General features: G+C 42.0%; 1 protein-coding gene and 1 pseudogene across 1 annotated transcript in view; both read right to left on the reverse strand.

The window, feature by feature from the left end:
- ssr3 (signal sequence receptor, gamma) overlaps positions 1–15,333 on the reverse strand; it is a 168,905-nt gene that overhangs the window by 26,205 nt on the left and 127,367 nt on the right. The window lies entirely within an intron of this gene.
- On the reverse strand, positions 6,342–8,399 carry LOC126382996 (piggyBac transposable element-derived protein 4-like; annotated as a pseudogene).

A 15,333-nucleotide genomic window follows, 5' to 3' on the forward strand; every position in this document is an offset into this window, starting at 1 on the left:
AACAACAACAACCACAACAAAAACAGCCATGACCTGACTAAAATATGTACAGGCAACCCGAGCACCCAAGCACTTCCAAATGTCACCTACACAACAGAAGAAACAAGTACTACCAAAACAGCCCTTGCTCTGCTAGAGAAGCTACCACACGGTGAAATCGAGTTGGCAAATAGCGTCGGTATCTAATGCTCATTGTACATACTAATTGAGGATTACCATCAGTCTGTTTATGTAATACATCATGAGGTATTTATTTGTATCAATACAACGCCTAGGTCCATATAACAAAGACCTTAAATCATTAAGGCTGCAATCAACAAAAATATGTCAGTGTGTCCATGCATACCACATCCTAGCTACCTCCACTTATTTATGTGCGACACATTTAATTCTAACTCAATTCAAGATATCTGGAGCATCAAGATGGCAAAATAAAAGTGAGAATATCTTGGAGTCTGTAAGTCCTCCAAATCTATGTAAGTGCAATGCTAAATCAATCCCAAGCACTCTTTAATGTTGTGCCAGTACCTTCAACAAGCATGGCAGCTGAAAAAGCATGTCGTCAAGTGAACTATAGACTAAACGTTCATCTGCTCGCCTGTGGTTACCTCAAGGGGACCTGTTGTACTTTTCCTTATACTGGTATAATGTTACAATGTCAGATGTTTATATTAAACATAGAAAGAGTTTCAAATAATGAGTTAAACATATGTAGAAGTCATCCCTGGGAGCAAAAACCTCAGGCTGCAGACCATTTTGAATACTCTGTTTTCAATGTTTTTTCAACTTTAGCTACAAGATGATGTCAGCTCATGACAGAGTCATCTGCTCCAGGCACGCTACTGCAAGTGTTTCCATTATTTGGCCTACACTGCTACATGTAGCTACATGCTAATGTCAGACAAACATGTAAACTTAGTTGCTGTTGTTCATTTCTTCCCAATTTCGGATCATATTCCTGCTAGAACATTTCTTGTTGTGTTTAGAAGCATTTATTGGTGATTTTCTTTTTTGCTTTCTTTTTTTTCAATAATAGTTTTTCTTTTTTTAAGTGTGCATGGTTCTGAATACAATACATTTTACATTTCATGTGTTACATAATCATTCATTCATACATTCTTCAAGAAATCAAATTTCATGACTTACTCCTGTTTGAGTTACTCATCTATAAAAACAATGCTGTCATATCAACACATTCTCACTCCGACCCCATCACATATGACGTTTTGGTCATGGACTTTCCACGTCCACATACGACGGGCAAAGTACCCTGGGTGCGTTGGTTGTTGACGTTCTGGGACACCGTTAAGTTCTCTTCTTTCAAGATACACTTCCCTTTTCACAGGAAATTTAACGTCTACATACAGTCTCTTTCAAAATTAACACACCACGTCTGTACAACACTGTGAATTGAAGTTTTTTTCTTTCAACAGCAAACACACATGGTTGGGTTTAGGCAACAAAAGCATGGTAAGGTTTAGGCAATAAAAGGAAGTGGTTAGTTTAGGGAAAAAGAACAGGGTTTGGCTTTAGAATCTTACGGGACGTGAACACCGCTTTCTCAGGTGAACGTCAGTGTTTGTTGGACCCATCCACCACCCCTCTTGCCTGCCCCTCTGACTTTTGCCGCCTTAACTTTCGTCCTTGTCCCATCGCGTTTCCCCCTGATGCTGCTGGGTGCCGTTTAACTATAATGGCAACAGGCTGTGTATCATGCCAACGTAAAAGGATGCCTTTGTTTCTGATGCCACAAGTCACTGCCCAAGCGTCGGATTTCGACGACTTCGGAGTGAGACCGGGCTCATGGTATACAGTTGTCCTCACATAAGACGTTGAATCCTCGCCCACACAAGCACTGTAAACAAGACAGGATGCTACACAGGGTTCCTTGGAGTTTGTGGAAGCTGGGTGACTTAGTGACTCTGCTTAATCTACAAAGCTTCATAGATCTGGCTTCATGTCTTATCAAATTGTTTCTCTTTGTCACTGTCTTCTGACATTGTCCTTTCAATACACAGATAATATTTCATTACGGTTTTCCATTCTTGAAGTGTAGGTGCTTCCTTATTTTTCCAGTTTTGCAATATTAGTTTCTTATAAACTAAAGACCAGTAAAGAATTAGCCATCCTGTTGGGTACCTTATTTTCCCAACATTCTGAAAGAGACAAATTGGGGATTTTTCTCAGTAGAAAGTGACTCAATAGTCTGTCACAGTCATTCCCCAGCTTCAATAACAGTGCAGAGATGCTGAGAGTACAGACCTGGAAATGCTGATCAATCAGAGCAGAGTGGGCTTTTTCATGATGGGGCTTAAAGAGACAGGCTCTAAAACAGAGCATCTCAGACAGAGGGTGAATACAGTTGTTCAATCACAGACAGTACGAGGAAAATAAAGTGTTTTTTGACCATATAAACATGTTCTCGTAGAAGTCCAAAATACAAATATGACCTTGAAAATAAGCATAATAGGTCCTCTTTAAAATAGCTATGTAGCTAAATGGTAGTTCTGACAAATGAGTAAGATGACAATGAGTCAAAGACCAGAGTCTTACCATCCAATAAATATTCACAGTATATGTGCCATGTGATTCAGTTGATTCAGTCAATTAAAAGAAGCTGTATCATCCAGGATGCTTGTCTCATTGTTTGTATGGTGACCTTTAACCCTAAGGCTTGTTAATCGTTGTCTGACAACAGTATCTTCCACTAATACCTTCTGTGACTGCTACAGAGGCAAAACTTCCCTCTATATCTCAGATTGTGTAATCATAAAAAGTGCCTGCTACTCTTTGACGAATGGCAGGCACAAAAGACCTGCTGACCCACAGCACACATGAACAACCTCACATGCCCACACTCCTTCCCGAGCTAATCTCCTACACTGCCCCCTCTGCGAGAGCCAGAGCTTGCCTTTGATCAACATACATTGTCAAGGCTCACTGGGTGACCTGTGTGTGTGTGAGGGAGGCAGGGAGAGAGACAGAAGTTTAGTGGGGGTAGGAGGTCCTAACCTGAAGTGCCGGATATTGTTGCGCTACTTCCTGCCCTCTAAGCCCTGACCCAGGGAAGCATTGCCAAGGCGCCTTTTGTTTAGCTGACCCTCAACCTCTCCTCTGCCCCTCCCCATCTCCATTTCCCCCCCCTTTCTTTCTTCTTGACCTTTCTTCCCTCTCTCCTTGAACCTCAAACATATACTAATGCCAAACTTTTGGAATTGATCATCAAAGAGACCACCGGAGCACACGCTCACACAAACACACATACTCTCTCTCTCACACACACACACACACCCACACACATACACACACACACACACACACACACACACACACACACACACACACACGTGCATTCCTGTTATGTTGCCATAGCAGCAGAAATCCCCGATACCAAACGCTTTGAACCTGCATGCGAGTAGGTCATTCTCACCTTTAGGGGTCCACTCAGACAGATCAGATGTGACACTGAGACGGCTCCCTCTAAAGGTTAATGTATGGTGAGAAGCTTGAAAAGTCTTAAGAAAAGGTATCATGCATTATACACAGTGACACGTTAGGGAAGAAAACGTGTCTGTGTGTTGATCAGTCCAACACTCAACAACTATTAAGCAGGATTTATAGTTGTGTGCAGACCCTATGCACGTGGCCTATGCCGTTATGAGCATTTTTACTTGTGTGGTGGTGTGCCTGTGTCACTCTGCAGTTACACCTCTAAAATGTGCGAAGTTTCTTTTAAGTGCTGTAAAGTTTAGCTGATTCAAAACACACATTAAACATTAAACATGTCTTAATAGAGACAGTTTCAAACACAAGTACACAAATCAGCTTCACTGGTGTTAATCCGGACACATTTTCCCCACAAATACAACATGCTAACGTTAATAGCACAAGCCTATGGCATTTTACATTGTATGAATTAGCCTAGCAACCGGCAATCTTTTCCTCTTTTCATATAAAACCAGGGACAACAGCAACATTTAACAAAGGTAACAGCACACAATTTGGCTCCATTACAACTCACAAAGTTCACTGACACAACAACTGTCTTATACTAAACACGTTTTCCAAACAAATATCACATGCTAACGTTATTAGTACAAGCCTATGGCATTTTACATTGTATAGATTAGCCTAGCAGCCGTCGATCATCCCTCTTCTCATAAAAAGCCAGGGACAACAGCAACATTTAACAAAGGTAACGTCACACAGTTTGGCTCCATTGGAACTCACAAGATTCACCAACAAAACAAATGTCTTATACTAGACACGTTTTCCAAACAAATACTATATGCTAACGTTATTAGCGCCAGCCTATGGCATTTTACATTGTATAAATTAGCCTAGCGACGAGCGAAGATTTCCTCTTCTCATATGAAGCCAGGATAAATCCCTAAGTATAAATCCCTGAAGGATAAATCACACACAAGACTTAAAATGCTATTTTAGTGGAGGCTTTACTGTCTTCACAATTTATTGTTTCTTAAAATTGAAATTCAAGTGAACAAAAGCTTCGTTGCCACTGAGGGAAATGGTTTCAGTATACAGAAACAGACAGGAGGTCTGTGTCGCCGCGACACGTAGTTACATCTCTGGGGAGGTGCAAGTCAGGCTACGGCATAGTTAGGTTCAGAGCGGGAATCCTTATGACTTTGCTGGTCCTCTGACCTTTCATCTTGCACCATTGTAAGGTCAAAATAGTATTGGACAAGTAAACATTTCTCCAATAGGGGAGATCGGGGGCATTTGTAACAATTTTTGGTTTTGACACCATAACTTCTAAAACCTTTTGAACTATTTGGATATGGGTTTAAGTGCATAACTTGTATCTGTGTTGTGCTTGTTAACAGTCACTGGCTGTTTTTATATACAATGTTATAGTCACAATATTGATTGAATATCTGCCTGATTATCCGCCTGGTTGGCACATTACCCGTTTTTAAATAATTGCTAGTACATTTCTACTCTCTACTCCCAAGAATATAGAAACAGATACAAAAACAAAAAAACAAATTCCAGTTTTATGTGTTGTTGGGGATGTTTTCATCCACTAGGGGTCAGTTTTAAGTCTTAATGTGGCCATAACTTTTACTGTATTTCAGCAAATAGAATGATTTTTGCTGAGAAACTTAAATACGTACATTTTGGAAATATGATCTTAAAATTTTCAATAGGTCAATATTACACTGTTCCTTAAATTCACTACTCTAATGTTTTGGTAGTGGCTGAAAACAGCCACTAAAAAGACTGCTGTAAAAAATAAAATTAGATAAATATTTTCTTCAACTTTTTTGCTTAAATCTGTTCATCAACCTCCTGATCAAAACTACTAAATATTCTTTAAAAATACAGGATTTTAACTCTTTAAATGCCAATTTCATAAGTGATTACACTGATTTGGGGAAAAAACACACACAAAATGACTTATTTTCAATATATAAAAAGTTATTGGAAACTGGATATTTTTTACCTTTTATCACAGTCTTGGATATGTCAAAGATTCGTAACAACATTGGCTTTGATGCATTATTACTTTTTGTGCAACACACTACATAGGCTTGTGCATAGAAAGCTGGTTTCTGGCTTTTGTATTTGGAGCAATATGGAGTTTATCAGCATATTATAGCGTACGTGTGTGTGTGTGTGTGTGTGTGTGCGCGTGCGTGCGTGCGTATGAGGGGTCAAACGTTTCACCCAACCACACTACAACGCGTCACGTGTGCCTACTCAGATCTAATCAAACCGCGTGAGCACACGCCTACATTTTACATAGGGTTACTATGGAGACACGAGTGTTACACACACGCCCGCTACATGACACACAGGCGTTGTGCGCTCCACTCACATGACGCGCTCACACGTATTATCAGTACGCGTGCACAGTGCGTTACAAACGCTACACATACACTACACCTGTGTGTCTACGCACGCATGTCCGATTAGCAGAGTTAGCATAGCGATGCTACATGTCACACGTCCGTAACACGACGCGTTGTTGCTTCAACAGCTGACACTTTTGACCCCTCTGATTACATGACTTGTCTACGCACGCACATCTGATTAGCATAGCAAGCTAGTTATCATAGCGATGCTACGTGTCACACGTCCGTAACACGACGCGTTGTTGCTTCAACAGCTGACACTTTTGACCCCTGTGATTACATGACGTGTCTACGCACGCACGTCTAATAACCACACGTCTAGGCGTGTGCAGGCATTGCACGCGCATTGCATGTGTAACAAGTACACAGTGAATGCACGCGCAGTGCACGCGAAGCAAGTACACGGTGATGGTTGCACACACAATTTACACGTATCAAGTACGCAGTGAATGCAGTGTGTGTGTGTTCGCTGATACGTTTGACCCCTCATAGCGTGTGTGCATGCGTGCGTGCGTGTGTGTCAATCAATCCACTGTGATTCAGTCAGAACACTTTATTTTACTATAAACTCAGAGCAGCCAAAAGAAAGACAGAAAAATAGAGAAAACTAGTGAGTACACGTGTCAATCTTTCCAGCAGGACTTGCAGCATATCACCTGGTGCACTTTGCAAGTGTGTCCTCCACAACAGATGCAAGTGCTGGCTGTTCTTTTTTTTTGTCCTGGGCACAACTTGCACTTCCCCCTCCTCACTCCTGAGCTGCTGGTGTCTGCTGGTGTTCGGGGCTCTGTGTCTGGAGTGGCAGCTGCAGAAGCCTGTATCTCTCTGACCAGTCTGGCAGCAACTGGTGCACGAGGGAGGTGCTCTCTCCTCAACATTGCCGCAGAGACCAGAGAATTTCCGAGCTCATCTAGGAAAAGCCTCCTCCTGAACGTCTTCCCCTGGTTCCAGGAGGGATCCACTGCCGTGAAGATGACAAATGCATTATATGCTGAGATGTCCAGCATGTTAGAAAATAACACCCGTGGCCACCATCTGCTCATCCTTTTGCAGCTGTAGGTGCCGACAACCTACAAATACAAAAGAACACAAAACAATGAGTACAGATTTCATCATGATAAGAAGTAGTTTTATTCTAAAGCTGCATATGACAATAAGAATAATCATGCAGACATTATAAAAACACAAAATGTATCTTCTAAATGTATCTCTTACAAGCACATGAATTCAGTAAAAATTAACAGGAATAGGATGCATGTAGTAACAAATATGTAATGACACATACCTTGTCTAGAGTGTCGACACCTCCCTTGCAGTGGTTGTAGTAGGTAATGATCTCTGGCTTCTTCTTTGGTCCCTCTGTCACCGCTGCCTCCCGGTGCCTTGTGCTGATGAGGACCACATTCTTCCCCCGCCTTGGAACGTAACTCACAGCTGTGGTGTTCTTCGTGAAGGCAAAGACAGAGGAGAGTGCAGCTCGTCCTGTATCCTGCACCAGGTTGGGTGGCAGCTCCGGTTTATTTTTTCTGATCGTCCCGACCAAGGCTATCTTCTTCCGCAGAAGCTCCTGAGCAAGTGAGTAGGACGTAAGTTGTCACAAGTGACAGTGACGCCCTTGAGTCCTTCTGTCATGTCCATGACGACAAGCTTGCCTTGGCCCACCTCTGGAGCATCAGCAGTTGCCCAAATTTTCAAACCGTATTTGGCTGTTTTTTTGGGCATGTACTGCCGAAATCTGCATCGCCCTCTGAATGGCACGAGCTGCTCATCAACTGTGACATCTTTGCCAGGGTTGAAAAGGAGGGGAAGGCGATGCGTCCACATTTCCCACAGGGATCTGATGGGGGCAAGCTTGTCCTCCCTCTGACGAGCTGATCTCTGCAGCTTATCATCAAAGCGCAGAGCTCTGCTGATGGCATGAAATCTTTTGAGGGACATGGTGGCTCTGAAAATCACACGACCCTTGCGATCATCCCACAGGCAGCGTGTGGACTCGAATTTGGATCTGTAGACTCCGGCCAAAATCAGGAGCCCAATGTAGGCACGGAGATCTATGGAGTCCACATCGGTCCAGTCCTTCATTTTGCGTCGCCCTTGGAGGTTGGTCATATTGACGAGCAGGTCAATCATCTTTTCAGTAAAAAACAAATCAAATGCAGATTCCATGTTGTGGACCCTCACAATGGCGTAATGCGTTGGCCCCGGTGTCACGCCTCTGGCAGGCAGAGAAAAATGGGTTGTCTCCGTGTTGGTGGGACACCACACTTCCCCATTTTTCCCAATCCACCCAGATCCAGGATCCTCTGTATCCTCCTCGCCTTCAGTTGAAGAAGCTGGAGAGGAAGATGAGGGCGCCGGAACAAAATCAGGATCTGACCCTCCTGAGTCTGTGTTGTCAGATGGAGAGGGGGAGGAGAGAGGTTTATCCTGCAACTTGCTGGAAGAGTCAGACTCCATAATCACTTCCAAAGCTTCGATACAGGTGAAGTCCCTCTGTATGTTGCTTGCTGCTCCTCTCACCATCAAATGACCGACAAAGAGCGAGGCGAAGCAATGACATGGAATTTCCGCCCCTTGTGCAGGGCCCCTCTGCAAGACGGGTTCACCCCTAATAATGCAAGACCCATCTTAGTTGTACTTCAGAGGTGCACATTCCCAAACAAATGGTGGATGTAGTGAACTGGGATTTGGGGGCCTCTCTAGGGTGTGAGGCCCCAGGGCAGTTTCCTGCTTTGCCTGGTTGGTTATCCTGACATCTTTGGAATAAAAGCACTGTGGAGCTCCTTAGAAAGGAACTGCTTTGTGTGCTGTTCAAGGTACACTATGCAGGATTTTCCTAAAAAGCAATATACACTCTGGACTAATACAGAAGTAACCCGCTAGAAGTGTGTGATGGTGTGTTATTCTGCACACCTGCCTTTATTATCTTATTTTCTTTTTTATTTTCTGTGTTCAGGACACATATGGGCGTGTACCCCCACTGTGCTCAGGTTAGGTCGGGGCTCTATAAAAAGGTAGTGACTAGGTGCCAGAACAGAAGCAGCATGCATCCAAGAGACACAGCGCTGAAAAAGATGCACATATAGCACAGCACAACACAGACCAAGAATGACTCAGTGCTTGGCTTTTACTTTCACTTTTGCATGCAAGCTTGTTTACAAGCAGGAACCAACAATCCTGCATAGCATACCTTTACATGGAGTTGAGAAAAGAGTATATAATTTGAATTTGAATGTATTGAAACAGAAAAATAAAGTAGCATAAAACATAAAAACACAAGTAAAGTATCTTGAAACTGCGCATAGATACAAATGCAAATGTACCTATTTGCTTTCCACCACGTAAAAATTCTGAGAAATGCAGTGTAATAACCCGTCTTAAACATGAGATCATTTGTGCATACAAGAAATTTGTTAACTCAAATATTTTGTTAATTAAGGCTTGTTTGAAAATGATTATTACTCCTCTCGTGACAGTTCTTGTAAAGAGGTGAAACTTCATGGGAAACATTTGGATGTCTTATCACAGCAGATCGTTTCACATGAGACTAAACATGAAACTTGTTGAGACACAATTCTAATTATACCAGGAGCAAATTTGAGACTGAGTCATCCCCTTATGCTCGTATTTATTGGGTTCTTAATATATTTACTGGGAAGCCTGACTCTGTCCTGCACAGCTGATCAGTTACATTTCCATAAGGGAGTGTAATGTTTACTGACTCGGCTTTGAGTCAGCTTCCCTCTCCTCCCTGTTTCACCAGAAGTAGTTTTTTAGGAACCTGCTGTGCTGCACTGCCTTCCGGCGCAAGTTTCGTTGTGTGCAGACGAGCCTGCTCAGACAAACAGTTTCTAAAGGGAGGATTTCTCAAAAGGGCTGGACTCTAAGCACGAAATGCAAACTTGACACGTAGCTGTATACGTCAGATTATAACAGAAACAATTCAAGGATTTTTGTGTATTACGTAACATGCTTGGTGTGGCCAGTTATACTTTTATGCAATCTCTTTCCAAAAAACTATCTATGTGACATTTAGATGAGTGGCTTTAAGGATACGCCTGCTATGAGAGTCATAAGCTGAGCTCTTTTATTCCCTTTCAACAGGAATTAGAGACAGATTTCTAAAACTAGTTTATATAAGGACCCCTACATCTACATACTCAATCAAGCATTTAATCCATTAAGGTTTAGTGCCCGTCTCTGTAAGGACGGGAGATAACAGTAGGATGCAACATTCAGTCTCGTACTTTTTCCTATTGTTCTCAAAAGTGAAATAACAGGAAATTAAAGTCACCCTCATTTAGCTTTCAGGATCCCTGTGGGAGCCACTGTGGAGGAAACATCAAATTGAATATGTTATTCATGAGATTAATTACCTATTAATTACCCCCTCAACGCCGTTTAAGCACGTGTATCTCTTAACATCTCCCACCATTAACTCCCTGAACTTTAATAACAAAGGTGAAAAGGCTAACCTTCCTGATAATGTGCCACAGCTATTTACATGCAAACCATTTTTCTCATCCACAAACTGCCACCAGATCTCTGCACAGTTTTTAAATCATTTATTTTTCTATGCACAGGCCACAAGCTGCGGTTCAAGAGGTCAGAGATGAAGAGAAACGTCTTCCAGGCAAACACCATTGCCGTCAAAGCAGGTCCAATGAGGGTTAGTAATTGGGAAATTACAGTCTTGCCACGAAAGACATGGGAGAGCTGACGTCTATGAGAGTAATTGCCTGGTTGCATACCGACAGATCTCCAGCATTCCTCCTCGGCTGACATGCATAACGATGTCCTATTGTTCAAGTTTTGACTTGTCTCGGAGGACGCCCTATAAAAGAGATACCTGCCTGCCAACTCCAGCTCACTTGTTGTCTTACAAAAGTCAGTGAGTGATCTCAACACATGAAACAACAAGTACTGTGATGATCCTTTCGTACATCTGGGAGGGAATTATGAAGCGTAACAGCTTAAAGAGACACGATAGAAATACTGTCGTCATATCACTGGAGACTGAAAATAACATAATGTTCCACAGAGGGTATCAGGGAATATTGCTTATTTGGCAATACTCAGATAAATTCACAAATCCAGAATCATGCTCAGACTTAGAGTCAATACGTACTGCTTCATCGTTTCCTGTGGGTAAATTTTTGTCCGCTTGCCTCCCTGAAAAGGAGGTCAAAGGTCAGCAGCAGCAGGATCTTAAACCCAGGCGTGTTTGAAACCCTCGGCAGCCATGCTCAGTCCCGAATAAAACGAACAGCAAACTAATTCTACAAACCACAAAAACATGAAAGGACATTTGGGTAGGTCTTTGAAAGTGGCAGGGTAAAGGTGCCGCGTTTCAGCCCCCACCCTCCGAATCTTATCTGTTCACATGCGTGCACATAACACAATTACTGGAGGCAGATCGGTTAACACTGGTGACAGGCCCTCAGCCTTGACACGCCTGTTTTACGCACAAAACGGTCCCACGGCATGGAAACATAAAAATACATTTTATTGAGGTAATTGGCGTTGGATTGGCAGTGGAACCCGTGGGTGCCATAAACAATGATGAAAGTCTGGCTGTATAATCATTGTCATTATGGCCAGTCATTTTGTCTCTTTCATGTGAATTTCAATGGGTAAATTTCTGGATTTTACACAGCTATGTCGCAACATTCTCAATGCAACATTTTCAGTGCAGGGTTTGTGATGATGTATTTTTATATTTTTCCAAGTTAGTAAAGGATCTGAATACTTCCTCCACCACTGGCAGGCTTCACTGATATAACAGAAAGCAGTGTGAGTGACACAAGGCTGTTGACTTTATATGACTAAAGTTCCAGATATGTGTAACTTCCAACGCCCATAGCAGGTGCTTTATTTTGTGAGTCAGCGACACAGCTTGTTCCATTCTCTCAGACTGAAACTGGTTCTAAGTGTCTGTACCACCTTTGAACTGTGCTAAGACCTTTTTTTATGACTAATTGTTTTGTGTGAGAGGCGAAGCACCATGAAAATAAAAGCACACATGGGCTGTAGGACATAACCACATGCATACGGGGAAACTCCTGTCAAAAATGCTAAATAAGGTAAACGTATATATTTTTTTCCTGATTCTTTCTTCTCAATCTTTTATTCCAGCCACAGATGGCACACATGCAAATTAGAAGAGATATGTTGAGGCCAAAATGGCAATGTGAAATTGAATATAAATGGAACATAAAGATTTAAGTATTATGCTGTATTTGGTGTATAACCACCTAAAATTGAGAATAGTTTGGTTTTTGTTAATGAGCTGTTTATATCTACTTAGGAAGCAGGTCCTCATCTACGGAGATTGCCATGTTGCACCGCTGTGTTTCTACAGTAGCCAAGAAAAGACAAACCAAACACAGGCTTTAGACAGAGCCATTTGCATTTGACATCAGCTGCTATAGTTAGAAGCCCCTCCGTGATTTTTTACCTTGGGTCTGGTTTTGAGACCTCTGCGGGTAATTCTACTGGTGTAAACCTCCTGAACATCTGGATTGTAAGTTATCAGACAAAAAAGGTGAGCACAGTTTAGCAGGTGCCAGGCATAGCTTTATAATGATACCTAAATATGAGATGCTAAGATGACGCCTATTCATTCCAATGGAGCTGCTCGCCTGGCGCATACACCAAAAAAAGTTTCTAGCTTCTGGGTTAGTTTTTGCAATATGCAGCTCACTGAATATCAGCAGTAGTGTTTGTTAACAATGTTAGCTGAACATGAACAGTATTTCTGACGTGTCTTTTATAGGGTGGTCTATGGGGAAAATGCTTTTTTGGCCGCAGGGAGTTTTTTCATTGCTCTGGCCACTGGGAAAAGTTGGCTGTAAGGCTAAGCAGCATTCCTGGGGCCTGGTGCTACGTTAGCGGTCCATATCCAACATGCTAAACAGCATCGGAGAAACACTGATTTGTTGAAACTGCTTTATCCATTTTTTTTTTTTTACTGGTTTAAATCCCTGGGTGCTTTCTTTTTGGAGAGGACGAGGCCTTTGCAGACAAATAGGCTTGTGGTAAAAACATCCTGAACGTCTGGATTAGAAAAGGTGAGCACGCATTTTCAAGTATAGCTCAGTATACACTGCGACTTTGGGCTGTCCCAGAGAAAAGATGACCAACGTGAAAGAAACGTGGCAATATTTTTGGTAATGGCTCTAAAAAGGTGGTCTCACATCGCACAGCGAGAGAGGTTTAAAGATAGCCATTGTCACAGTCTTGCATTAAGTGTTAGAAGTTTGGGATGACCACCTCACTGTGTGACTGCCATTACGATCTACGTCTACCACCCAACTAATAGAAATGCTGCATGAAATGATGCACTGGTGCTAAACCCAAACAGACAGAAAAGACAGACAGCAGCTTGCTATGGAGACAAAACGTGTTTAAAGAAATGTGTGGGATTCAAGCAAAGAGGAAAACCTTGTGGAGTTGGGGCAGCAGAAGCCTTGCCTGTATGTATGTACCCAAGTTTATTAGATCCAAGTCACACAGTGTAGCTGCACTAAACTTATAAGACTGCTAAAATCTCAGACTGACGGAGGCTTAAGATAAAAACAGTAGGGCCGAACAGAACATGCGTATTATCTCACAGCGGTTGCTTTAAATGTAAACCATGCATTTCTTCGTCCTTGGTTCACTAAAATCCCAACACTTTGTACTGCATGCAGTGTGAACCATATCTGTATCTACACAGTCAACAAGCTGTCAAACAACCTGAATTTATGACTCTACAGCCTTTAGCAGAGATTAAAGATTGGTAGCATCACTAATGAGCTACCTGCAGCCTGCATGGACCCACATACACCACACTCTACATGTTTAGATTTTGCTCAACAGTTTTCTTCAAATGATGACGGAAGGCACAGGAGAAATGTTTTTTCAGGGCAGCTTTGATATGTGAACATGCCCAGAGGTATTTGAGGTGATCGGTGACTAAAATAGTTGAAATGATTTTGCATCCTCTCATGTGTGTTGTGTTGTGATCACATACAAACAAAACAGGAAACACTGGGGGGAAGTCTATTTTTTGCAAAGCCTGGTAGAGCTTTGTGCATTTTAGTGAGCAGCAAAATCTGATTTCAGAGACAATGTCATCTGTCAAAGGCACAAAGGACGATTTTCAAAAAGGCAATGAGATGATGTAATCAGGTGACTAAAAGGTTGAATGGGATGTTAATGGGCTGAAGTGCTGGAGGGAACACTCTGTGATGGTGCTAACCCATTACGAGGTTCCCATCACAGCTGCAGTATAAAGTGGCAAAAATAATTTCTCACATCTATTGAACCTTCCTTCAACACAGCTTCAGCTCAGCCTGCACACTACTGTCTCCTTTTACACACACATACACACACTCTAGTCATCCTCTCGCTCTGAAATACAATACACAGACACCATTCTCTTTGTGATCAAACCAGTCAGTCTACCTGTAAATTTGTCTCTCTGTCTGACAACAGTATGTAACCTGAAATAACTACAAGAGCTATGACAAGCATGCTAGTTTAAGTAGACTGAGTGGAATCCTGAGATACCAACTAGATTTAGTGTTTGTATGTGTGCGCATGAGATTGGTTTTGCGTACATGCATTCCCACATGTTGTCTGCACACGTGACGGTGCATCAGATTGCAGACTTTCTTAGACAGTGAGCTCGGTGCCCTCGTACACCTTTACAGCTGAGTCACATGCTGTAGCATATGTGTCAGGGCTTCACACTGTTGAGATGTGTGCTGGAAATCAGGGATGCAGTGGAAGTAGGGGTGTGTGTGAACTGCATTAATGCAGCCTCACGTTTAAATATATGAATGAATGTTATTCTGATAGGGCTATGATTTAAGCTAAATGCTAACATCAGCATGCTAACATGCTCATTATGACAATGTTAACATGCTGATGTATAGCCAATGATTCGCATCTGGCTTAATAGCCATGCCAACATTTGCTAATATGCACTAAACACAAAGTGGGCCTACAGCTAAGGCTGATGGGAAGGTTTCGCGAAGGTTTATCATAAAGTAGGGGAGACATTGTAACATGTAACATTGTAACATGTTCAATTGCAACAATCAGAAACAAGACAAAACCATGAAACTCATGATGCACGTGGTCTGCGATGATCTCTGTCTGCCAGCCAAAGAACAAACTGTCTCATACTTGTCAAAGACAAGTATGAGACAGTTCATGTTTGTATAATTCTATAAAGAATTACCCTAAGTGTAATAAGTGTACACTTCTTCTCACTCATTTTCAAATATGTAAAGACAAAAAAAAAATGGTTTGTCTACTGGTTTCTTTCTTTTTTTGTAATTTTTGTTATTGCTATTTTGTTTTCGTTAACTTATAAGGACTGTTAAAGTATGTTTTTTGCATATTTGAAATAAAATATTTCAATCAATCAAACCCTCATGAGATGTAGAAAAAACTCCCTAATGTG

This window comes from Epinephelus moara, chromosome 2 (assembly GCF_006386435.1).
Source record: "Epinephelus moara isolate mb chromosome 2, YSFRI_EMoa_1.0, whole genome shotgun sequence".
Lineage (NCBI taxonomy): Eukaryota > Metazoa > Chordata > Actinopteri > Perciformes > Serranidae > Epinephelus > Epinephelus moara.